This window comes from Miniopterus schreibersii (assembly GCF_964146895.1).
Source record: "Miniopterus schreibersii genome assembly, chromosome: 1".
Lineage (NCBI taxonomy): Eukaryota > Metazoa > Chordata > Mammalia > Chiroptera > Miniopteridae > Miniopterus > Miniopterus schreibersii.
This window is the reverse complement of record NC_138101.1, coordinates 49,763,671-49,788,122: the sequence shown is the minus strand read 5'-3', so window position 1 is coordinate 49,788,122 and position 24,452 is coordinate 49,763,671. Positions and strand designations below refer to the sequence as shown.

Sequence of the window (24,452 nt, the reverse complement as noted above, 5' to 3'; positions counted from 1 at the left end):
TCTCTACAAAATAATAGGATAGATTAGAAACTCGTATCTTAGAATTCCAAACTCTTTGGGGGGGGGGGGCAGCTCATGTTTAATTGTGACATTTTTAAATTGTACAAGTGTTTTCACATCTGTCCCCTCCCCGCATACTTACTTTAAAAATGACAGAAAAACACCAATCACAGGTTTAATGGGTTTAGTAAGTTTACCCCTTTAGTTCTTATTTGCAGCACCCAATATTCCTTTGAAACACCAGACAGTAGCCGACAGTAAATTTCAGACCTGCAGAGTTTAAAAGTTCAGGCTCTCTGAGCATTCTGTGTTGCAGTGGCACTTATCCAAAACTGGTACCTCCCTGGAGTTGGGGAATTTTAAATGTACCAATGAAAAAAGCTTTTTTCCCCTTCAAGGGGAAGAAAAATCACTCCTTAAACCCCAGTCGATCTGGCTGTGAGGTCTTTCCTCCTGTCCCATCTCTTCAGGCTTATTTTTTGTGGAGCAAGAGAGACCAAAATCTAACCTGAGTTACAAGAAACAAGACGGTGATGGCTATAAAGGGAGTGGCCAGGAGCATCTGAGGTGCTCCTTTACCTCCCACATCCAATATATGTGCTTCACAGAAAAACAAGAATAACAGGTCCACAAAATACAAAAGCGAGAATTACAAAATCCATTCATCCAAGGGTGAAGGAAGGCAGGAAGGGGAGGTGGGAGGGTAAGAGGCACAGGGAGAAAAAACATTCGGATCAGTCCAGGCACTGGGGCTGGCAAATGTTTGAAAATTGCTACAGAAAAACCTGTGGTCCTTTCAGACTCACAGGTGTTAAAAATCCACCTACTGGTGTCAGTGCACCAGAGGCAAAAATCTCAATTCCTCAGGAGGAAATATGCAGAGGGCCCTTGGCAGAGTGGGTCCTGCCTTCCCTGGCGGGAGGTGAACAGGGAAAAAACTGCACGGCCCCTCCAATCCCACTCATTGCCCCTGGATGGCAGGGGCCTCGGTGGCCTGCAGCAGCCTGCATTTGGGCAGCAGATGAATGCGGGAAGGGAACTTCTCCGCAGAGGCTGCTCCTCAGGGCAGACTGCAGGTAGGCCGTCTTGCGGACCAGTCTGTTGCTTAAGAAAACCACCAAGGAGAAGAGGGGCAACTGGGAAAGGTGAGCTTTGCCAGGGGTCTTGGCTTCCTTGGCGCCGCTGATGAATAAAGGAAAGAGGCCGGAGAAGAGGCAGCCACCATGACATGCGACGGCTGCATCGCTGTGAGGAAAGCCAGGGGCGGGCCAAGTCCGAAGGGGGAAGGCCAGCTCCTCTCTGTTTGCCAGCCGCCGGTGCCTTTCGGTTCCTTTCTGAACCAACCATGTTCAGAGCAGGGTAGTGAGTAGAGAAGGGACATGTGCAGGACACTAACCAGCTGACCAACAAGGTGGGTAGGAAAGGGACCCACAAACATCCCCTGCTGAGGAGGGGGGCCTGAAGCAGGAGGTTGAGGAGCGTGGCAGCAATGGTTTTGCTGACCCTGGGGAGCGGGTAAGGCTTCCTCCCTGACACCTCGAGCGCCGGGTCAGCTATATCTTGAAACCAAATGGCATTCACAGCTTCGCTAAGCACAAACAGGGGGAGCCCCCGAAGAGCACCGAAAACATGCGAGGGAGAATTCCAGCCACGACCAAGCATCTCTGTGGAGAGACGGGTCACCAGTAGTTTGGGCAGTGACTGACTGAAGGACAGGAATAAACACCCGACAGAACAAGAGGCGCCTGGCCCAGGATAGCCCGCCGCCCGGAGCACAGCGCTGGAAAATCCCACAAACAATACGCGCTCCCTCTCTCACCTCCTCTCTGCTCTGGGCTCTCCTCTGCGCCAGGACACTCCTTGCCCTTCTTCCACGCAGCTCCTCTCTCTTTTGCTGAATTTGAATGTAGAGCTTTGAGATGGTACAGATTCCCCAGATGGAGTCCTTGATTCCCCTGGCAAGGTCCTGGGGAAAGGCTGGGACACTGTCAGCCATCTCTTCACCACCCAAACTGCCAACTACATGGAGGAGACAGAAGCATCCCAAATTCTTTCATCAGGAAGAACCCGGCAGCTCCGGGGCTTAATTTGAGGCTACTTTCGTGTACCTGCTATGATAGTCTCTATTAAAATACTAGATAAAAGTAGTAACTGAATGAATTCCATTAAAATGAAATTAAAATGGCATTATGGTGGTCTTTGCCAAGACATATAAATAACCAAACCTTCCCTAATCCATCTCTCCACACAATTTTGTAAGGGAAATACATGCATATACGATGAATCTGCCTGGGCCCTACCACAAATTCCAATGTTAAACCCAAATTTTCCATGTTAGACCAAGTAGAAAACTCCTTTCCTACGTAGACAGACCTGAGGAGCCCTGAATTGGAAGGTCGGCTCTGTTATTTCTACCCCAAAGCCAAGTTCAGATCTCAGATCTTATTTGCCAATGTTATCAGAAAGCTGAGGAAAGGGAGATGAGAGCATGCCGTCCATTTATACCCCTCTTGCTTAGGCTCCACTCCTGAAAAATGAGACCCGGAGAATGACCTGATGAATTCCATTCCGTACCTCCCCCCATTGGAGTGGACTAGAGAGGGGTAAGTAGGCAAGTGGAAACTGGGGGATGTAGAAAATGTTCCCCAAAATGTCGACAAGAGGTTTTCTTATTAACTTTTAAGTGTTTAATAAAACAAAATTCTGAGAATCTGCAAGACTTCAACACATATGAGCTAATTTTTTTTAATCCTCACTTGAGGATATTTTTTCCATTGCTTTTCAGAGAGAGTGGAAGGGGGAATGAGAGAGAAACATCCATGTGAGAGAGACACATCCCATTGGTTGCCTCCCACACATGCCCTGACCGGGGCCAGGGACTGAGCCTACAACCGAGGTACATGCCCTTGGCTGGAATCGAACCCGGGACCCTTCAGTCTGCGGCCTGATGCTGTAACCACTGAGCAAAACTGGTTAGGGCCATATGAGTTCATTTTAATGTGTTTATAATCATTGCATTTGTCAGAAAAATATGAAAAGAAAGTCAAGTTGCTAGAGTAAAGAACTAACTGAAACCTTTCTAGCTCCACAGTCTTAATGATCACATGATGTAATACTGAGCAGTCTGTAGCCCAGCATATTGGAAATGATTCACAGTTGATGGCCTTTTCCAAAGCAAAGCATAATACAGTTAGTGGGAAACAGTGAATACAATATTTCTCTTTAAATAGAAGAGGAAGAGCCAGTTCAAAAAGTGGCCTCATACCTGTCATAGACATTTCCAGCTACCATTATTTTTGCGATATATAGGACTCAGGCTAGGCAAGCAGTAGCTGCTTAGGTATAAATTATTTTCCCAAATACTCTTGTATGCCTTTAGAATATGACCCCCCCCATGTCTAACACTTCATTTAAATACCAAAATAAAGCTTAATAAACTTTTCTTATCACATAACATTTTCTCGCAAATCATGTTCCCAAAATCTGATACTCTGATCTGATGATTAATATTTTCTGAAGGAAATAACAAGAACCAATGTAATATTGATTTGTTCAACGAAAGAATTACAGATGGTAAAAATTAATCTCATTGACTAAAATGGGAAGACGAAGCAGGAAGATTTCAGTGAAAACCATATACCTTGGAATTTAACAGTTATTAACCTATCTCTGAAGGGAGCCTGGATCTTCAGCTTCATCAGTACAATTATGTTAGAAGTAACTTTTGAAAGGGAGCTGAACCATGGACAAAAATAATAATTGCATATAGGGAAAGAGTTAATATTCTCCATCTCAGAACAGGGATAAATGAGATGTATGTGAAGCTGCTTTATGATGTTCTAAACAGGTATTAGTTATCCACCTGTCACATTGGAAGTGCTCAATAAAAGTTTTTTTAATTAATGATTACTAGTTAACTAAATAATCAGTTAAAATAAATGCTAAGCAAACCAGGGCCATGAAAGATAAGAAGGTACTGCACTGAAGAATGGTTTGTGTCACTGAACTAATTTTCTCAGTTCTTACAACAGGTAAGATCATGGTTCCCATTCTAACTGATTTTCAGCACAGCTCTCCTGATAACATTACATTGCTGTGCAATTAAGTCAGAAGAGCCAGGAGGCTATATTAACATTTTATATTGATCAGAGAGATTAAAGTTTACTGACTTGATTACACATTTAAGTCAGCAGAGCAGCTCCTCTCCTCGGAGTATTTGTCACTTGAGGATCTCAAGGCATTTTTTGAACCTTTAGTAAGAAGTATCTCCTCTCCACTTTAAATGGGAAGAAGCAGAGGCACACTTCATTTTAATGAAAAATTTCCAATGGAAAAAGATAGGTGTTTGCTCTGACTTTAACACATTAGAATGCAATTGCCCACAGTATTTCAAATCAGTATTAAATAAAACATTGCAAATAATAAAAAAGTTTCCTTTGTAAGGTACAAACAAAAAGTCATTCCCCCTTAATAGTATACCTCAGAGGATAGCAGAAAGAAAACTTCCCCCATAAAATTTTATGAAGCATTGTGGTGGTTAAGGGCGAGGGCTATGAGCCAGGTGGATCTGTGTTAAATTTGCAAGACCAGCCCTTGCTAACTGTGTGACTTGGACAAGTAATTTAACTTTTATGAGCCTCGTTTTCCTCTGCACAATGAAGACAGTAGCCTTAGTTCCCTCACAGGGTCAGCGTGAGGATTAGAGAGTGTAAACAGAGTAGCACCGGGTCTGGCACGTGGTTTGCACTCAATTTAGTGTACCTGTCATCATTGTCATCATCCTTACGCACCTGTGATGGTTAATTTTATGTGTCCTCTTGAAGGGCCTTTTGGGGTGGATTAACATTTAAATCAGTGAACTTTGAGTAAACAGATTGCCCTCCAATTAGGCCTCATCAAATCAGTTAAAGGCCGAAATAGAACACAAAGACCTGCCTCCTCAAACAAGAGGGAATTCTCCAGCAGTTTGCCTTTGGACTTCATCTGCACTCTTAGCTCTCCGGAGTCTCCAGCCTCCTGCCCTTTGGATAACACTAGAGCATCAGCTCTCCTGGCTCTCTGCCTGATGGCCCACACTGCAGATTTGGACTTGCCAGGCTCCATATAATCATGTAAGCTAATTCCTTATCATAAATCTCTTTCTTCATATCTACACATTCTATAGGTTCTGTTTCTCTGGAGAGCCTTGACTAATATAACACCATATACAAATTTGAGACCCTAAATCATGAAATAGATTTGATGGCAAAAAATAGGTATTATTATCACTTAGAATACAAGATCCTTGAGGGCAAGGATTGGCCTCTAAGTATTGACTATCCAACAAATATTTAGTAAATGCTTAAAGGGTAAATTAACCAGTTTTTTTTTATCATAACCATGCAAATATTGTACTTTTTGTTTTAAATCCTCACCCGAGGATATTTTTTCCATTGATTTTTAGAGAGAGTGGAAGGGAGGAAGGAGGGAAAGAGAAAGAGAGAGAGAGAAACATCAATTCATTGGGCCGGGTATTGAACCTGCAACCCAGGTATGTGCCCTTGATCAGGAATCAGACCCTTGACCCTTCAGTTCACAGGCTGATGCTCTAACCACTGAGCTAAACCAGCCAGGGCTGCACTACTTTTTTAAAAATGTATGTAAACTGCTATCGTGCATGAGGCATAGCCTTAGGATTATAACATTAAAAAGGTACAGATGAAGAAGTGATCAAATCACTAGTTCTGCCACATGGCTGAGAGAGCACTTGAACTGCCCCAAATGTCATCCTAGGAAACAGAATGTCCCAAAGGAAATAGAAAGCCAGGGAATGGATGAATCACATCTGTTGTCATGGATACTGTTCATCTTATCTGTGTGAACTTGAAACCCGAAAGCACTACAGAATAGAGTGGCTATCTATCTAATTGAGGCCTCATCTGTTACTAAAAGACCTGGTTCAATAGATGCCTCCTTAATGTCTAATGAGCACTCGTAGAGTGGCTGGCCTTGTGCAGAATATGCAAAATGTACAAACATAGTTTTTATTCCCCTGTCCAGTTGTCCTCTACCCTGGGTGCTCATTAGACTCATCTGGAGAACTTTAAAAAATACTTGTGATGGAATCCCATCCCCAGATAATTATCTGACTTGGTACAACAGGGTAAGACCTGATGGGTATTTTTAAAAGATCCCCAGGCAATGCTAATGTTATGCAGCCAGAATTAAGAACTATTATTCTGGGCTCCTATAGTCTAAGTAATGCACAGAAACACATGTAACGTACACACACATTAAACTCCTTCACGTATTAACACTTCATAATCCTTCTCATATCCAACTCAAATATTTTAGCTATGACAATTATCTCTCTTACACTTTGAAATCTTCTCTATCTTCTAGTTAATTCCATGCCCCTCATTTCCCCTTTGAGAGAGTCTATCAAGGTCAGGACATAGGCAAATGGAAGGTAGCCGATTTTATTATTGATGAGAGACTGGATAGAATAGGAGCTTAAAGCTAATTGTTAAAATCAATAGATCTGTTAACCTGTGAATCTTAGGCAATCACATAAAAATCAAAAGACTCATAGAACTCAGAGACCAAAAAAGTGTGTTTTTTTTAAAGTGGTCAATAATCTGAAAATAAACTAATTTGTGAATGTGTATTTATTATATAAAGCTCTGGAACATCTGACTTGTAGGAATTCATTACATTTTCAATGACTTTGAAAAAAGTTGTCTCATTTTGACCACATATGTTGTCTAAAATTTGATTTGATTTGTAGAACAAGTGACCATCATATCCAGTGAAAATATTTGTCAACTTTTTTATTTAGAAACTGTATATTTGTATGTTTAGTTACTTGTTGGCTATGTGTCCTATGCTAAAGGGATTGCTTGCTTTTGACAATATAGTACAGTTTGGCAGGATGGTATAGTTTAGTACACCTGTAACAAGTAGAATGGTATTCCTTCGTTTAATTGATTTTCACTTTGCAGAAACAAATGGCAGTGAGTAATTCCACTTTTTTTTAATACATCTATTGATTTCAAAGAGAGAAAGGGAGAAGGAGAGAGAGAGAGATAGAAACATCATTGATTGGCTGCCTCCTGCATGACCCTGACTGGGGATCGAGCCCGCAACCTGGGCATGTGCCCTGACTGAGAACCGAACCTCGATCTCCTGGATCCTTGGTCGATGCTCAACCACTGAGCCATGCCCGGCCGGGCCAATTCCACTTTTGAGTATCCAAAATAATTGAAAGCAGGAGCTCAAACAGATATTTGTACATCCATATTCATAGCATCATTATTCACATTAACCAAAATGTGGAAGCAACCCAACTGTCCATCAACAGTTAAATGAATAAGCAAAATATGGTGTATGTGTACAATGAAGTATTACTCAGCCATAAAAAAGGAAGTTCTGACACATGCTACAACATGGATAAACTCTGAGGACATTATGCTAATCAAAATAAGCCAGGCACAAAGGATAAATACTATATGATTCCACTTATACGAGGTACCTAGAGTAGTCAAATTCATAGAGACATACAGTAGAATGGTGGGCCAATTGACATATAAAAAGATGCTCACCATCATTAATCATCAGAGAGATGCAAATTCAAACCATAATGAGATATCACCTCACACCTATCAGAATGGCAATGGCTATCATCAATAAGAAACAAGTAACAAGCATTGGCAAGGATGTGGAAGAAAGGGAACCCTCGTGCACTGTTGGTGGGAATGCAGACTGGTGCAGCCACTGTGGAGAGCAGTATGGAGTTACCTCAAAAAATTAAACATGGAGCTGCCTTATGACCCAGCAATTCCACTTCTGGGAATATATCCCAAGAAACTTGAAACACTATTTCCAAAGAATGTATGCACCCCTATGTTCATAGCAGTGTTGTTTACAAAGGCCAAGATTTGGAAGCAGCCCAAGTGCCCATCATTAGATGGGTGAATAAAAAAGCTGTAGTACATTTACACAATCGAATACTACTCAGCATAAAAAAGAAGGAAATTTTACCCTTTGGAACAGCATGGACGGACCTGGAGAGCATTATGCTAAGTGAAATAAGCCAGGCAGAGAAAGACAAGTGCCGTATGATTTCACTCATATGTAGAATCTAATGAACAAGTGAACTAACAAGCAGAATAGAGACAGACTCATAGATAGAGAGCAGGCTGACAGCTGTCAGGGGTGGGGTGACAGATTGAGTAAATAAATAAATAAAGAGAATGGTGGTTGCCAGGTCTAGGAGGAAGGGAAGAATGGGGACTTACTGTTCAACACATATAGAGTTTCATGTTTGCAAGGTGAAAAGAGTTCTGGAGATGAATAGTGATGAGAATGTATTTAATGACAAAGCTGTACATTTAAAAATGGTTAAGATAGATTTTATGTTATGTGTATTTCACCACAATTAAAAATAATAAAAAAATCAAAACACCGACAACAGTCATTTATTTTGCTTATGAACCCACAGTCTGGGCAGGGCTGAACAGGGGTGGCCGTGTCCTGTTCCATGGGGTGTCACTTGGGGCAGCTCAGCTGCACCTGGAAGACCCACCTCCATGATGGTTTACTCACAGGGCTGGAAAATGGGTGCTGCTGTTGGCTGGGAGCTCATCCCAGGCTACTGCTCAGGGGCCTTAGCTCTCCACTTGGTCCTCTCTTATGAGCCTTCCTGGTGCCATAGCATGTTGCTTATTTCCTAGAGCAAGTATTTGAACAGATGGTAATTGGATGCTAACAATCTCTTGAGGTTCCAAAATGGCATAAGTCACTTTCACTGTACTTTATTGGTCAAGCAGTCAAAAAAAAAAAAGAAAGAAAGAAAGCCTACCAGATGAAAAGGGAGGAGATATAGGCCTCACCTTTGAATAAGACAGTGTCAAAGAATTTTCAGCCATCTTTCATCTACACTAACTAGCCTAGTTTTTCTGTGTATGCTAGAACTTTTCTTAACCTGATAACTTCTGTTTATAACTCAGATTGCTCTGCCCTTTCCTAGACCTAAATCTAATTCCTCATGCATGGCTCCAAATCTATCTCAAGGGCTTCTCTCTATGCATCTTTGGCTTCAAACCTACCCAATTTTCTCTTTTCTCAATTCATGTAAATTGTACTAAGTGTACGATTGGCCCAGATCAGCAATTTACAACTGGTGTGCTACAAGAACTTTGAAACATGCAATACTTGACTATTTAGTCAGGGGCACTGACCTCTTTTCCCTTACACTGTCAAATAAAAAAATGACAACAGCCAACGCAATAGCCTTCTGGTGTGAATGAATCAAAATTATATCTTTTTTTTTGGTCAGGTCAGTAAAATATATATATTTTTTGTGCTACAGAATTTTAGTAATTAGTTTATGTGGGCCATGAGATGAAAAGGGTTGAAAATCGCTGTCTTAGATCATCATTGAATGCTAAATTGTGCCTGTCATAGGTCACAGACAGATCTATGCATTGGCTGTCACTAGATCAAATGCTCCTAATCCAATACCTGTAGCAAAAGGGGCAGAGTCATATAATATAAAAAATGGCCTTTTGGGCTCATTTTTTTCATGTATGCTGTGAGTATGAAGGTGAGGGTCATGGGTAGAGTTGTGTAAGGATTGTGAATGCAGCAGGCACAGTAATTCATTTTCCTAGAATTAAGTGAAGCCCTGAGTGGTTCTGATAATGTTTATCTACCCCCTCCCAGGTCGTTAAGGCATTGAAGAGTTAAATGGTTTATCTGCCTCTCCTTTGCAAGCTTCCTTCAAAATATGCATGTGCTTTCCTATAACATCTGTTCCCCTTAGGATTGCCCTTAATATCCTCTTAATGCTATTGCCTCCAAATAAAAATCATAGTGTGATTTTTTCCTGGACACTGCAGTCTACACAAGATGAATCCTTCCTATTCATGTCAGCAGTAAAAAGGGAGCAATACACATATGACTATTTCTTCCTGGTTGACAAAGACTCTATTTGAACAGATGTTAGTCCAGTACCTCTAAGCTCTCTTCTCAAGTAGGCTTTCACCTTGGGCTTCAGTGTCCGTTCTTGTTGGGTCTACACCGCCCAGTTCAGCAAGAATCCAGTTAAGTCAGTTTAGGGAGAATCCCCCACCCTCCATATCTGATCACTTCCATATCTGATCAAATTCCTTATCTCTCACCATCCCTCAGGTGATATCTGATCACCCAGGCCTGCTTTCAGCAAGATTCTTGTCAAGCCAGTTTAGCCAGAATCCTCCTTTACCTGATATTTCCTCCTACTGATTTTCCAAACTGACCCTCCCCATCCTGTTCCTTGCTCTAAATCCCAGCCTGTTCTTATAGCCCTCAGTACTCAGAATTGATGTTGTACTGACGTCTCTTTTCTCCTATTACAACAGTGCCTGAATAAATCTGTTTTGCCAGTTTAATAAAATCTGTTTTTACTGTGAAGCTCTAGTGTTTCTTTAACATGGTTTATTATTACTCGACTTTATGCAGTACACTTTCTCATTTCCACCTATACCTGTTCTCATCCAGAGGATTTAATCTGCACAACAGTCTTTTGACAGAAGGTTTAAAGAAAGAGAAATCCTTCACGAGGGAAATGTTTTATGATGTAAGTGAGACATAGGAAAATAAGAAACCTCAGAAGGATATGGCAGACAAGAGAGCAGAAAAATGAGTGAAGGCATTAAAAACAATCACATTAATGAGTTCCAGACATTCATCAAATGGAGTGTGTGGGGGTTTATGTGTGTGTGTTTGGCATAAGGCCAACATGGTCCAACGTAGCAACAACTGCCAGCTGAATTCGCATTTCCAGATTTTTGAGTATGTAAGGAGGTGTGGGGATCCTCATTCTTGCCCATGCTACTGTCTGTTTTCCACTGGCAATGCAGAAAAATAAGTGTCCAAGGAATCTTCTTTTAGAATTCACCAGATTCTCTCTCTCCCCTGCCATACCTTGCTGACCGGTCATGAGATAACTCACATCTGCACTGACATTAATTTAAGGAATTTTAAACACCTTGCTGACCCGTCATGATAGAAAAGTAGCCGGCCGCATGAGTGAGTTCTGGCTCCAAATAGCCGGTCAGCAAAGTGTTAAAACTCCCCAGTGTTTTCAATTACAGTTAGAACACAACAGACACATTTCTTGCTATGGCCCACACAGGCACCCAGGACCTGGCCCTTGCTTACTTCTCCAACGTGATTTTGCACCATGCACTCCCTTAATCCAGCCATAGCACTACTTTTGGGGATTTCTGCACCCCTGCTTTCCTTATTTTTTAATCTCAGCTCTAATGCCATTTTCTCACGAAGCTTTCTCTGACACTCCATCAAAATTGTCCCAGTCAATCTCTGGACCATTCCCGGGTATTTTTACAGGTCTTCTTTCTATCAGAATGACCTTATATTTGTATGTTCCTTTTGCTGTCTTCACCTATTAGCTCCTCAATAGCCAAGCCTCTTTCTTGTATTATCAGTTGCTAGATTGTTACTTAGCATATCATAGTGAGGTAGGATAGTAAGAAGCTACAAAAGTGGAATGGGGAAACTAAGAGAGAGAGCTGAACAAACTGGCCAAGCAATTTTCAGCCAGATGCAGAAGGTCACCAGGGCAGAAAACTCCAGGTGCCTAGCAACAGGCAAAACTGGTGCTGGACCTAAACCCCAAGGTGGCCTTTTCTCCTCTGGCATATTGCTGGTCTTGCAGTTTGGGCCCTCCCCTGACCTTTCCTCCCCAGAGATCACATCTAGGCCTCAGTTGTGTTTTAGTTCCAGGCCCAGAAAAGCAGCAAAACCAGGTGGGTGATGCCAGAACCAGCTGCAATGACTAATGACCCCTTGCACTGGTGCTGACCAACTAGTGGAAACCTTGACCCTGAAAGAGCACACCTGGAAAGCTGATGAATATTCTATAGAGATCTCCCTTGAGACTTCCCCTAAAATTCCCACCTTTAGAAAGCAGATAAAACCCCTCAAGACAAAGAAGCCAGCATGCCCTCTTTGGAGCACACCCATTGGAATCTCCTTTTCAATGAATTTTCTTTCTTCTAAACTCTAAGGGTCCCCATGAGACTAATAGGGGAGCAATGGGCAGCACCAGCTCGTCCCGGACTAACCCCTGAACCTGTCTCCAAGGCCCCGTTTTCTCTGACTTTGCAGTGAGTCCAGCCTACACTCATCTCCTTTCTATAACATTTCTAGAGGGCCAAAATAGCCCTGCCTAGGCTCTCTCCTATTGCTTCTCATATTCCAAGCCCTTCCTTGTTTCACTGTCTCCCGCTTTGATAAACATACTCTCAAAATTACCTGGACTCATGACCTCTTACCTGGACTCATGACCTCTTGCCTGCACGAAGTCAAGGACCCACACACTATAGGTTGGCCCAAGGCATACTCACTCTGCACCAGGTCTCCTTCCAGTAACAATAGGTTTTTAATAAATATTTGTTGAATATATGAATGATGAACGCGCTTTTACAAAAATCAAGCTATTCACTAAAAAGCTCTTTTCCTCAGATACATAAACTTCTAACAACACAATGCAGCAGTGCTAACAAGGATTTCCCATCCTCCAAAGTGATCTTAAATTACAGTACAGAGACACAAGAACTCTAACAGCTTTAGAGAGACAGAGCCTTATAAATACTGATGTTTAGGTTCAACTTGAACATCCCTGTAAATGATGCCTCAACTCAACTGATTTCATAGTCCCCTTTTCTTATCCACTATTGGACCTAGATTTGTTAACACTCATTTTAAGGCCTAAGATTCAAATTTCCCTTTTTAAATTGACCCACCCAGGTGGAATAATAATGAAAATTCAAACAAGTGTATTGTCAAGTAAACTAATTAAGAGAGATAGTCATTCTGAGTAAAGTAATATAGGGAATGCACTAAGCATCACACTAAATGTTATTATAAAAAGGCTGAAGCAAAAAATGATGTATTTCATATTAGTCACCAGTTCTCAGAGAACTTAGAGACTTGGATTAATAATATTCACTTAGAAAATTCCAGGGACCTACAGCTAAAAAAAAATAAAATCATTAGGAGGCTGGCGAATAAAGGGGCAATTATGATAATTAAATATAGTTCCTAAACAACTTCTTTAAAGTTCCTAATTTATGAGATAGATCAACTAAGGTGTAAGCCAAAGAAACAAACAACACATGAGCTACATATATTATGTAACATTTAAAATACGGTCAACACAAATGGTCGAATTTTACATAGGTACAACATCAAATTATGCCAGCCTGTATCTTGCATTAGCCTTTATCATGTTCATGAAAGAGCAATTCCTTCTATTTCAAGTCCAGAAGGATGACCTGCATGTTTTTCATAACAACCTAATCTTTTCTACATGAGACAAAAGGAACAAAAATCAGCATATACCATCTGTTTCCAACATTTGGTTTGTAGCAGTGCTCAGCTGATTACAGCTGAGATACCATAGTGTGTGAACATTCCTCTTTCTGCTATGATAAATTCCAAATCCAAAATTCCATGGCTGGTAGAAATGATAAACATTACTGATAAACATAACTTCAATGCTAGTAGTACTCCTACTTTGGAAGACAAAGTAGCAATTATAACTGAGATTCTACAGTGTATGAATTTCTATCTCTCTGCTCTGAAGAGTTTCAAAACCAGAATTTCATAGTTAGTGGAAAATGGTAAAGTCAATGTGTGCAAGTATAAATATAATTCCAATGCTAGCATTCTTCACTTGGAAGAGAAATTAGCAGCTGGTACAATTTCATTCCTATGGTCATGAGATCAAGAAAAATTCTTCCTAGGTTTTTAATATATGTTATGATCTCTTAGCAAATCACAATAAGCTGGCCCCTGAGATGCAGCAGATCAAAATAAGGAGACATCTAAATTCTCAAAGTTGCCCAGGCTATTTACAGTTATTACATGACAACAAGAATCTCTCCGGGCTCCAGGAAGTGGTCAAATGCACATGAGTTTAAGGAGACTATCTAAAATGACTTTATCCCACAGGTCTCAAGTTGCACAAAGACTAGTTCCACTTGCAACCACCTTCTTGCTTTTTCACTTTGATCCAGGCTCAGATTCTTCCTCTTTCATCCTTCTTTCAATAACTATTTATCAAGTATCTATTAAGTTCCAGGCACAGGAAAGCACTCCCTTCATGGAGCTTACATTCCAGTAGAGAGAAATAGACAATAAACAAGTACATTACATTACATGACTTATTACATCTGCATATACATACACGTGAGGAGAAGTCTGACCAGAGAAACGGGAGAAAGGTTATTGGAGATAAAACAGCAATTTAAAAAAATGTCATAGTGAACGCGACATTTGAGAATACTTAACGCAATAAGGAACCAGCTGAGTGGGTATCTGGGAGAAGTTTGTTCCAGCAGGAGGTAGAAGTATGCCTGGGCTATTCTGGAAATAGCAAAAAGACCACTGTGGGAAGGTTGAAGAGAAAGATGTGTCACAAGATGAGGTCAGAGAGATTATAGAGACTAGGTCATGTGGGCCCTTGTAGGCTAATGTAAAACTTTATTGAGCAATTGAAGGGTTTGGGGCAGAAGATTGAGATCAAAAGTATTTAAAATTGCAACTCATCCCATGCCATACACTCCAGATATCTCTTACCCTGTACAATTTTATTCCATGATATATATCATCTTCTTACATACTTTATATTTTAACTTACATATTATGTTTATTACTTATTGTCTGTCTCCTCCAGCTACAATTTAAGTTCCACAAGGGGAAGACATGTGTCCTTTTTTTCCCTATCTTGTTTATTAATGTGTTCCATGTGCCTGGTACACAGTAGGCTTTCAATAAGTAAATATCTGCAGAATGAATAACCTGACTTTTACTTTATGAAGTTATCCTGAGGCAAAGTTGAAGAAATAGGGAGGAACCAGACCTTATAAGCACAGAAGAGACTCTCTAGGGGCCAAGTTACAAAAGCCCTAAGAACAGGGCAGAAGTAGCAGATGCTATGTACCGCAGAGTAGACAAAGGTTGTAGTTTTTTAATCTAAGCAACATAACTTGTCCACTAAAACAAAACCCCAAATCCCTTGAACGAAACCAGTAAACTCCTAGAAGAAAAGACATGCAGTAAAATCTCGGACATTTCTCATAGCAATATTTTTTTTCTGACATATCTCCTCAGGCAAAGGAAACAAAAGGAAAAATAAACAAATGGGACTACATAAACCTAAAAAGTTTTCGCACAGCAAGGGAAACCATCAATAAAACAAAAAGATAACCTACTGAATGGAAGAAGATATTCGCCAATGATACATCTGATGAGGGTTTAATATGCAAAATTTATAAAGAACTCAGACAACTCAACACCAAGAAAACAAACAACCCAATTAAAATGTGGGCAGAGGACCTGAATGGACACTTCTCCAAAGAGGACATACCGATGGCCAAGAGACACATGAAAAAATGCTCAACATCACTAATCATCAGAGAAATTTCTATTATAAGAAATCCCTATTAAAACAACATCCTATAAAACAAATTAGCCTTGGCTGGTGTGACTCAGTGGTTAGAGCGTCAGCCTGCAGACTGAAGGGTTGTGGGTTTGATTTCTGGTCAAGGGCACTTACCTTGGCTGCAGATTTGATCCCCGGCCCCAGTCGGGGCCTGTGTGAGAGGCGATCAATTGATGTCTCTCTCACATCGATGTCTCTCTCTCTCTCCCCCTCTCTCTCTTCCTCTCTCCCTCCCTCCCTTCCACTTTCTGAAAATCAATGGAAGAAATATCCTCCGGTGAGGGTTAAAAAACAAACAAATTAAAAGAAATTCCTATTAAAAAATTAAGACAGCCCCGGCCAGTGTGGCTCAGTTGGCTGGGCATCATCCTATGCACCATGCCCAGGGTTGTGGGCTTGATTCTCTCCCCTCCCCGCCCCTGGTGGGGGGCCTGTAGGAGGCAGTCAATTGTGTCTCATTCTCACATCGATGTTTCTTTCGCTCCCTCTTCCTTTCTCTCTCTCTAAAATAAAATTTTTTAAAAAATCAATAGAAAGTCTTTTAAAAATTAAGGCAGAATACTTGCTAATCTACTTAGGAAAGGTTTTTTTGTTTTTGTTTTTTTCCATAATTCAAAGTGAGGGCAAGAAAGCGGGGACTTATAAACCCATAAACACTGCTATTGAAAAAAATTAATATGAAGATTTCTGGAGATGATTTAGTGTGATTTTATTTTTATTTTTAAAAATTACTCTAATTTCAGTGCAGTTGTGGAATATCAGAAAATACCACTTTGGAGGTGTTTCAGTTGTTGAGGTAAAAGATGATGTTTACTTGATCTACCGAGGGTGGTGGCAATGAAAATGAGAGATATTGATGGACTGGGGAGTTATTTGGATCATGGGGATAATAAAATTGATGACTGGTCAAGAAGCGAAGGGAATCAAAAAGGGAGGAGTCAGGAGGAGCTTCCAGGTTTCTCTGGCTTGAGTTTCTGTGTGGACAGTGATATATTTCACTGAATTCAGGACCCTGGAAAAGAAGAGGGTTTGTAAGGGAAGATGATGGCTTTGCTTTTAAGAAAATGGAATTTTAAATACTTAAGAGAAAAGGTAACAAAAATATGGGATTTTTTTGGTTTTGTTTTGCTGTTGTTTTGTTGTTTTTGACTGCCTAGCACCAATTTTGCCTTTCTTATAACACCAGGTTTTTCCCTTTGAGGACTTATGTCTTCATAATTAAACAAAATCCACTAAGGCTATCATCAGAATCCTGCCTCCCCTAGTTTGGGAGGAGATTTGTGACCTTAATCTAGGCCAACTGGATGCTATCTTACCAGAATGTGGATCTTGAACAGAGAGACTTAAGTATAGTAGAGTACTTAAGTACCTGCTACAAGATAATTTTAGTGGTTTCTCTTCTGAATCCTTGCCTGGTTGCTACCATAATGACCCCTAATATTCTGCCATTAACTTTTCCCTTGATTAAGTTAGCCATTTTCAGTTTCTGTTGCTTACAACCAAAGAACCTAAATACCACAATAGTCATGGTTGGATATAAGCATAAGTAGTTCAGCAAGACATTTGCCCAAAGAAATGAATTTAACAATAAGACAGTGATTAAAGTCATGGATGAGATCACATACCGAGATTATATGGAATGAGCAGAAAAGCATGCCTAGGTATGAGAGCTCAAGGATGCGAACAGGGCCAGGTAGGCAAAGAGAAGCCAGCATAATAAAATTAAAAGGAACAGTAGGAAAGGAACCAGGAAAATCAAGAGAACATGGTAGCAGGAACACCCAAGAAACCTACAGTGATACTAATAAATATTAGTGAACACACTTCATAAAAGATGTTCATTTTAACACTGTCGCTAATAGCAAAACATTAGAAACAACCTAAATGTCCAGCTTAAATAATTTAGAGAATAGCCCAATTATGGAATTCAATGCCATTATTGAAAGTGACATGAAAATATTTAAGAGCACGCTTATTCAGTAAACACTATGTAAGTGTTAACTGATATTTTGGAAAATTGAATATTGTCCATTGGGCTCAAGCATACAAGGGAAGTTTACTTGCTTTTCACTTGGGAAAAAGCTTTCCAATAAAATAAATACAGGAGATGATCTTGCTAAAAACTAAGATACATAATTATTTCTACAGTGCTACCTTTAATCAACTCAATAGGCAAGAATTTGTAACGCACTTATTATGTGTTACCATTGTGCCAGGGTCTCTGAGAGGTACTAAAAAATACAGAATAAAGTGTTTTTGATTACAAGGAAATGGCACAAATACTTATAAGTAGTTCATGAACTGAAGTTGTATCTTGAAAAACGATGAAGACTTTGCCAAATTCTGAGCCTCGTACTCAGACTTTGGCTGAGAGAAGCCTGCAGGAAACACGGCCTTTATGTGAACACAAGAGTGGACTCATAAGGACAGCATCTGGGGCCATCAGTCAATTATGCTTCTTGCAATAGAAATTCTGAGTGCTGCATTTTCATGGCCACAAGTAAGGAGTAGCTACAAATGCGGCCACCAAGTAGGTAGGCAAGGGTTAGATGATAAAGTGGCTTATATTCAGGCGGTACAAAGTTTACAATCTATACTTTAGGTCCTAGAGTGTAAGAACGGGGTTGAAAAATTAACCGGACAGAACAGCAAGCTAGACTTGATAAGAAGAGAGAGCCTTGACTCCTGTCTCGGCAATATATTATAGGTGTTGCATGAGGTTAATGTTTTGGGGCAAGATGAACTGGAATTCATCACTTACTATCAGGAGGAAAATTGCACACAGGCTTAAAGCACTGGTATTGTTTCTGACTCAATTGAGCCTTATTAAATAACTACATAAATAATATATCATTTCTGCCTTTCAGGGACTTGTTCCCTTAGTGCAATAAAAATAGCACATTATTAATAATAATAACACACTACTGTTAAAAGATAAACTGAAAAGCACATTAGAATTTTAAAGAGTTCATTTGAGCATACATCAATTCAAATCAGGCAACATCAAACTGAAAGTAGTTAGGGGTGCTCCACCAATAGGAGGTAGAGGAAAGACTTTTACAGAGCAGATGCAGAAGCAAACCAGGGAAATTATTTGATTGACTATAGCTTAAGCAGTTGCCTCATTTGGGAAAACCTAGTTAGCTGTTTGTTATTGGTTGTCCTTAAGTTTCCATGTCTCAATCTTGAGGCATTAACATTTAGAGGAATTGACTGGCTTAGGTTTTGGGTTGTTCACATAGGCTGCCAAGGCGTTAGAGCTACCTTGGGCTAAGGCCTCCTTGTTTATTTACTTTAACTGTACTTACTATTTCCTAAAGCTTCATATTAGAGTCATATTAAGAGGAAGAATCTAAATGTTTCGTGTTGAGAATAGACTGGCTTTGAGAAGAAAACTAAGATAGGTAAGGTGTGCTGTGCTTAGGTAAATTCAGGAAGAAGTCAGCCTCAGTGACCGTTGGTAGAGAGCCAGGAGCAAAGTCAAAGCATCCACCAACCGACCTGCTGCTCCAGACAGCGGACTCCCTCCTGCCCCTGCAGAGCAGGGCACTGAGCAGGAGTGAGGCTCCTGCCAGCGAAAATCTGCAATGGGAGAGCTGGTAAGAGGCATGGATGGCGCTGGGGCCAGGACTCCCTTAAGGATCTCCTGTCACATGGAGAGGGTTGTCCTCTCCCCAAGGAGGTGAGAGGACAGGAGAAAGGGGAGTACTAGGGGGACCCTGAGGAGAAGACAGTGAGAGGAGAGGAAATTAGGAATGAAGATGAGAATGAATTTTAAAATAAGTCTTCATCGCTTTTCTGTGGAACATAGGAGCAGGTTTAATTAATTAAAATGAAAACTTGGGCTTTCCAATTTTACTCTTCTTTAAGGATATCTATCTGAACATATCAGTTAAGAAAATGAAACAACATCCATGGGAGAGTGAAGCATCAATCGGCTGCCTTCTGGACACCCCACAGCAGGGATCGAGCCGAAACCTGGAGCGTGCCCTGACCGGGCATTGAACCGGCAGCCCCTTGGTGCATGGAGTGATGCCCAGCCAACTGAGCCACAGCAGCCAGGGCATTAGCAATTTTTCTGTATCTACATTACAAACCCCTTAAGGGCAGAAATGATATATTATCTTTATATCCCCTCCATTTCCTAGCCAGTGCCTTGCAAATTGTAGACACTTAATAAGGTTGGAACAAGTCAGAGTTGATGTTGATATGTTAAACCTAAATGGTGGAAACTAGAAAAATGAAACTGACAAAAGGAAATAATAAGGGAAGATGATTTTAGCTAAGTTGGGCCATCTGTAATTGCAAGTCTGCAAACAAAGTATCATTCCCTAACAAAATATGTTATACCTTCATAAAGTTTCCTATTAAACAATATTGTTCATTTATTCTGGGGGTTCTCCAAAGCTGCTCTTACAGAACACCACAGTTGTGAGAGCTGAACCAAAGTATTATGCCTCTAACGTGGGATAATGGTGCTGGTATTTTTATATATTCTAAACTTGTGATGCTGATAATGGATTTATTGTGGAGGCTGAAAGTCTAATGCATGATTTATATTGCATCAGAGGCAGAATTTGCAATTGCTGAAATTGCAAAGTGCTATGGCTATTTTAAAAATGTTTTTTTCTATAACTAATTTTTATTCTAATTTTGTTTTTGTCTTGCTGTACTTTTGCCAAAAGCATAACATGCCACTTCAATTGAGAGGCTCAGATTACCTTTGCTGGAGGGTTTGTGCAGATTATGCAAAGTGGTGGCTGTGTTTTGTGCACGTGGTATTTAGGTTTGAAACTTTCTCATCACGAGTCTGACTCTTCAGAATTTCCCCTTCTGTGTATTGGACAAATCCAAGCACAAATGCTACATTGACATCTGATTTCAATACCAATCACACTTCCTTGAAAACCCCCTTATTACTTCATATCACCTTGAGGATTATAAAAAATTAGATTAAAATTTATAAAGATTTCATATATTATTTTCAATAAATCCATAAAATACAGAGCCTATAATTTCCCTCATGGTAATTTTTACACTGCTCTGTTCTATAGTTCTGCCTGGGCTTCTCTCATGGGAGTGACACCCAGAAACAGAGAAAGTAATGTGCCCATGGATAGTGAAGTTACCAAATACCGATATTTAGAATTTTCTGTCGAATTCAAAGAAAATGCTATTTATTTCCTAAAAATAAAAAGAAAATACGTTCACTTGTAGGAAATCCAGAAAATAAAGATAAGTAGAATGAAGAAAATGAAAATCAACTATAATGCTACCACCGAGAGATATTCACTGGTATCATTAGTACACACTATTTTCTATGCACTTGTCTTTTTTAAAGGAGGGATCAGACCATATATAACTTTCATAACCTGTTTGTTTTCCTTCCTAGAAATCATTGGGCTGCAATGATTGTTGTTTCTAAATCTAGTGGATTTTTTGTACACCCCTTAACTCCATTGATTAGAGACCACTGGAGAGTCCATGAGCCTATGGAGTGAAAAGAAAGATAGAGCCCTGGCCGGGGTGGCTCAGTTGGCTGGTCATCCTGGTGCACTGAGAGATCGTTGGTTCAGTTCCCGGTCAAGGTGCATGCTGGGGTTTCGGGCTCAGTCCCCAGTAGGGGGCATGCAGGAGGCAGACAATTGATGTTGTGCTCTCACAGGAAAGACAGAAAAGTTACTTAACCTCTCAGAGCTTCATTTCATTCTTCTTTAAGATGATGATGATGATGATAATGATGATGATGATGATGACGATGATAATCCCATGCAGGCAGATTTACTATCAACATCAAATTAAACATTATGTGAAAGTACATTATAAAACACTGTAAGTTTTAGTTAATACTAATAAAATTTCAGTAAGAGTTATAAGCCTGTAAGGTATTGAAGTATAAAATGAGTAAAAGAATTATGTGAGATGATCTGCATAACGTTATATGTATAAAAATTTAACTGTTTCTAAGACTTTTCAAAACTAACATTAAGCTGTTCTGTTATCACAATAAAATGGGGGGGGGGGTGGAGGGAATGTTCTCATATATCATGGAATGCCCCAAACTGGCAAATAATAAATTTTCTCAAAGAAGATTATTGTTATATTCATATAAAATATGTTAGAAGTAGAATAAAATAATAAATAAAAACACTATTCATGTCTAAGGTTTAAAATATTTCCCACCGTGAAAACTATGAGGGAAGGATGGAGTGCCTTTGATCGTCCCTAGTTCCATAAATTTAGCTTAAGTTTATTTAAGACATTTATTTAAAGAGGTACCAGTCAAATTAACTTGTTTGGTAATGTGAGAAATAATTTGTAAACATTAATTTGATAATCTTATTTTTCCATCTACATTGTCCACAATTGACCAAATTTAACATAGATAATCCCAAAGTATAATTTTAATTGCTACTGTCTTCTTCCAATATCTGTTAAAATATTTCTTCCATTCTCTTAAAATCAGCTATCATATCTATATAGATGACTAACAAATGTTTATTTTTGATCTGGTTTTCTCCTCAGCATTTTGGTCCCTCATCTTAAACTGTGTGTGGGATACTTATAGTCATATATTTCACAAAGTCCTTAAAATTAAAGTTTCTGAAATCTATTTCTAATGCCTTCTCCTCCAAACCTGGCACCAGTTCCCCTCTCATTGGCCATGGAATGAACAGTGCTCTTGTAATCCTGACTTTGAATGAGAAAGTTATCTTTCACATGGTTTCCCTGTGCTCACAAAACCCAAACATGACAAAAATCCTGGCCATTCTTCCTCCAAACATTTCTCCCACCGTCCTTACCCGACTATTCTGGTGCTGCCGCTCAAGTCCAGGCCTTACTTTCCTTTATAATTAAACCTTTTCAATCACATTTCAACCTTCACTCCCTCTCTAATGCAGACCTTCTCTCATTCTACAAATAAATTAATTTTCCTAAAACATTGTTTTCCTGGATCATTCTTCTGTCACAAATAGTTCAGGCTTCCTGCTATCTGTAGAATCAAGACCCAAACTCTTCAATCTAGCATTCATTCTGGGATTCAAATTTGATCACATTTGACCTGTCCTATCCGTAGTATTACAACTTACAAGCAAGCTGGAAATATGTCTTTATTCTAAATATGCTTTACTTTTTTCTTCCCCCCCCCCACCCTTTGCTTTTTACCTTTCTGTTTCATCACATCATAAACCAATGGCAATGCCTATCTCGTCCTCTGTCCCAGCTGTTCCACCCATAGCCACTCAATTATTCATTAATCGAATGAATCACCAATGTTCCAGACTCCATATAGAAGGAGTAAGCCGTGGTCCCTGACTTTTTAATCTGGTGAGTTAAAAAGACAGAAAAGTAGCTAATGTAATAATCCTATCATGCAGGCATAAACAAATGGAACGATGCTCACATACAATGAGCTACTGAGTCCATTTCATTCTATTTCTAAAATTTGAGAATGCCTCTAACTGTGCTCTTTGGCAGCACATATATTAAAATTGAAATTATACAGAGAAGATTAGCATGGCCCCTGTGCAAGAAGGACAAGAAAATTCGTGAAGTGTTCATATTTTTCACTTATATGTAGAATCTAATGAACAAAATAAACTGACAAACAAAATAGACCAAGACATAAGAAGCATGGAACAGACTGAGGAGTCTCAGAGGGAAGGGGAGAGGGAGGGCGGGAAGAGATTAACCAAAGAACTTATATGCATATATGCAGAACCCATGATACAGACAATAGTGTGGTGAAGGCCTGGGGAGGGGGAAGGAGTGAGGAGGAGGGGGTCAATGGGGGGAAAAGGGGGACATCTGTAATACTTTCAATAATAAAGATTAAAAAAAAAAAAGAATGCCTCCAACTTTTGATTTGGGAGTCCACATTGCCCACCATGAAGCCATGGTAAAGATGGGGAACATAATTCAGGAAGGGAATGAAGCTAGTCTACCATAGCTAAAAAAAAACAAATGAATTAAAATGAATATAATTTTTTTAAAACAGCAAAATGAATTTTAAAAAATAATGAATATCAAATTCAGATCTTCATGTTTCAAACATTTTAAGCCCATCACTTGTCTGTTAATGGGACAGCCAGTGGGATACAAGGTAGTGTAGCTACACCATGACTGCTGTTCTTCAAGCTGGGCTTGATCCCTTATGTCCTGATGGGGCCCCACACTAACCAACCTTTAACATATTTGCAAACACTGTTAGGACTTGGGATCAGGTTAGAAAAATACATTATCGATCCAACAGACATTTTTGACCAAGACAATAATTTGTTTTAAAAAATGGCTGCAGATATAATAATGGTTGTTATAAACTTAAGTAGTGTTTGTAATTTAGTTGATGGTAGTGATCTATCACTTGCTTCATTTGCATCTCTGTGGAAACGACCTAATAAGACAAAGTGTTTACTTTCTCAATTTGTCATGCAGGAGTTTATCTAGTTCCTTCTCATGCTTTCGGGAAGTCACAATTCTCATTATTTTTTTAAATAGAGTCAGTAACCCTTTTGTATTATGCAGAGCCAACCAATCAATCAACAAATATTTAGAGAGCAAGTGCAATATGTTGGGAATAATAACAAAGGAGGAATTGGAGGTTGAGAAAAGGTAAGAGAGGTGAAGCAAAGGCAGAGTAGGAGCAGATGTGTTTGCAGTGCCCTCTTGGAAGGGATAAAGGAAACTGAGGCAAAGTGGAGTGGACCTTGAAAAAGCAAGCTCTCTTTAAATTCAAGACCTAGGCACTGAGATTCAAGAGCTAGACCCTGAGATCTGTGTAAGGGAGAGGTTAATGCAGTTAGATCAGAGGCTTAGTAGGCATCAGAAGTAGAAGGATATAGGGCCACCTGAAAGGGGCCTGGAGGAGGTGGAAGGTGAGGACAGTGGCCAACGAATTCTGAAAACGGGTAAGGAGTCTTCTGTCAGTACCCCCGAATAGAGAAATAAAGATGCCATGTGT

The 24,452-nt window shown here is 39.9% G+C and overlaps 1 pseudogene across 1 annotated transcript; it reads right to left on the bottom strand.

The window, feature by feature from the left end:
- Nucleotides 1-863: 863 nt before the first annotated feature.
- On the bottom strand, nucleotides 864-2,007 carry LOC308564355 (etoposide-induced protein 2.4 homolog pseudogene; annotated as a pseudogene). Its single transcript has one exon. The product of its transcript is annotated as an etoposide-induced protein 2.4 homolog pseudogene (transcript).
- Nucleotides 2,008-24,452: the final 22,445 nt, after the last annotated feature.